Below are 2,436 nucleotides of genomic sequence, written 5' to 3' on the forward strand. Positions count from 1 at the left end.
AAAACTGAGTCGTGCGTGTGTATGCATGCCTTGGACGAAAGGAACACTTACGGGTGAAAAGAACTATAGATGGAAAGAAAGAAAAAATAAATAAATAAACATGCAGGAAAAAAAACTAACGTGTGAAGAAAAAAAAAATATATAAACTAAAGCAAAATAAATAAATAAAATAGAACTTGATTGGGTCCGGGTGTTACCGTATGTAGCATTGCTCTATATATATATATATATATATAAATATATATGTGTGTGTGAATTATATGTACAGGCACACATTGAAATATTGCATCAATATGAGATTAATTTGGATCCTTCAAATTGCACAAGCACTTAATTATGGCCTGAATGTGTTATAGGCAATATTGTTTTGATCTTCTTTGAGATATTTCCAGAAAATTGGCATTAATTGTAGTGTTCTTGTACTTTCCTGGATTTATCCACTCATGAAATAATACTGTACGCATATAATCTTGAGAGCATCTTTGTAGAAACTCGAGTTTGGCAAGTGGGAACTCATCCATAAAAATAAAATAGAATAGAAAAATGGAAGTTGACTTGCCGTTCATTTTTGTATCGAGCTTAATAATTCTACTGCTTAGTCTGCTCCTCTATATAAGTGCTATCCCACATGCTCTCTCTTGTCATCAACAATCTTTGCTTCTTTTTCAATCTGTTTGAGAGATATGGCGCAGATCAAAGCTTCCCTTAGATTGTTTTTTCTCTTCCTAATTGCTGTGTCGTACCTTGTCTCAAGTGCTGCTATTCCTACCAACTAGTAATTTTCAGTTTCAGTTCTCATCCTCGCTTTGGTGTAAATCTTTTTCATTTGTATTAATATTGATGGATTTATTTATTTCGCTTGATTAGTAGGAAAGATAAAGCCAAATAAGGAAGACCCATCTGCTCAAGATCTTCTGGTTCCGGTCTCTCTCTCTCTCTCTCTCTCTCTATGTTTTGATTGTTAAATCTGATACTCCAACCATGTCATGTTCATGATCAGGTATCTTTCAATTTACAGGATGCACTAGTCTTCTTTAAGGATGGAAATGATCATCAAGGGTTTGATTTTGAAACCGCTGACTACAAGCCTCCAGGACATAATACAGACCATGAACCGAAAACCCCCGGAAGAGCTTAATTAAAGACAAGTCGACCGAAATCCCTAAGATGTTTGTGAATACCAATAAACTTTGAAGGGGGGTTTGGATCTTGGACTTGGTTATCTTCTCTTGCTATTGATGAGCTAGTGTGCTCTCTATCTGTGTTCTTAAATTTGTGTTGCCTTCGATCTCCTTGAACTGGATCTTGAAAGTGTGGCTTGTTTGTGTATATAGTTTGTGACCTAACAGGTCTACCCTGTTTGTTTTCAAGAATTATTAATCTATAGTTTGGTTTGTATAATTTCTTCTCTTTGTTGTCCCTTTTTCTGTTATCTCCTTAGGTTCTTCTTTACAATTCATAGTTTATGTTCTGTGGATCGAGCATGGCCACTGGACAAAAAGTAAAATCATGTGTAACTGAAATAGAAAATAATTAACATAACAAAATTATATGGCTGAAGATCACTTCTACGTCGACGAATCAGATTTCTGGAAATTTTTGCCTTAAAAAGTACAAGGATTTGTATCTTCCGATCTATTAAAGTGAACTAATATCACTCGGAATTATTTTTCCCCTTCCGACTGACAACACCAAAAAAGGCAAAAGAACAAACCCTAGCGATAGAAAAGCAGCTTCTTATCACTCCTCGTATCCACGGAGAGATCAGTACGGCGTGTTAGCTTTCTCTCTGTGTCTAAAACTCGTGCTTGAACTATAGATCTCTCCGAGCACGTTCTCTCTGATTTTCCTTCGAATTCTGAGCTCCGATCGTGTTCTTACAAGCCCTTTCGTACGTACGTAGTTTCTGATCCGATCCATCTCCACAGTTCGATTACTTTTGTTTGAGAAAGTCATTAATCCGTGCTTATAGCCTGGTAGCCATTCCTAATTAAGCAAGTAAGTGGCTGCACTTTTTCTGTTGTTTTTAGATCTTAATCTGGAAAACGTCGACAAGCGCGATGTTAGATCTTAATCTGGATGTGGTCTCGATCGACCGATTCCACTGAGAACTTGGTTCAGTTCGGGGATGTTAGGCTTTGACAATATCTAGTGATCTCTTCTATGACGCTCAGAGGTTTTGTTTTTATATTCACATTCATTATTAATTCATTCAAGGTTATATGATTATCTTCTATATATAGGTTTTCAACACATACAACGTGTGTAAAACAAATAGCAAAGAAGAAAAGCCTAAAAAACACGGACATGATGAAAGAAGACGTTGGATCAAATGGTGGACAGATCTAGAAAGAGAGTGAGGAGAGATCGGAGAATAATTACAAACTATGCAAGGGATCCGTTAAATGCACTATAAGAAAACTATATATTTATTTA

At 36.0% G+C, this 2,436-nt stretch overlaps 1 long non-coding RNA gene across 1 annotated transcript; it reads left to right on the forward strand.

Annotated features, from left to right (window-relative positions):
- The first annotated feature begins 545 nt into the window (after positions 1-545).
- Positions 546-1,401, forward strand: LOC121266217. Its single transcript, XR_005940759.1, has 3 exons — positions 546-775; positions 871-923; positions 1,019-1,401. It is a non-coding gene; the product is annotated as an uncharacterized LOC121266217 (long non-coding RNA).
- The last annotated feature ends 1,035 nt before the right edge of the window (positions 1,402-2,436 follow it).

This window comes from Juglans microcarpa x Juglans regia, chromosome 5D, assembly GCF_004785595.1.
Source record: "Juglans microcarpa x Juglans regia isolate MS1-56 chromosome 5D, Jm3101_v1.0, whole genome shotgun sequence".
Classification (NCBI taxonomy): Eukaryota; Viridiplantae; Streptophyta; class Magnoliopsida; order Fagales; family Juglandaceae; genus Juglans; species Juglans microcarpa x Juglans regia.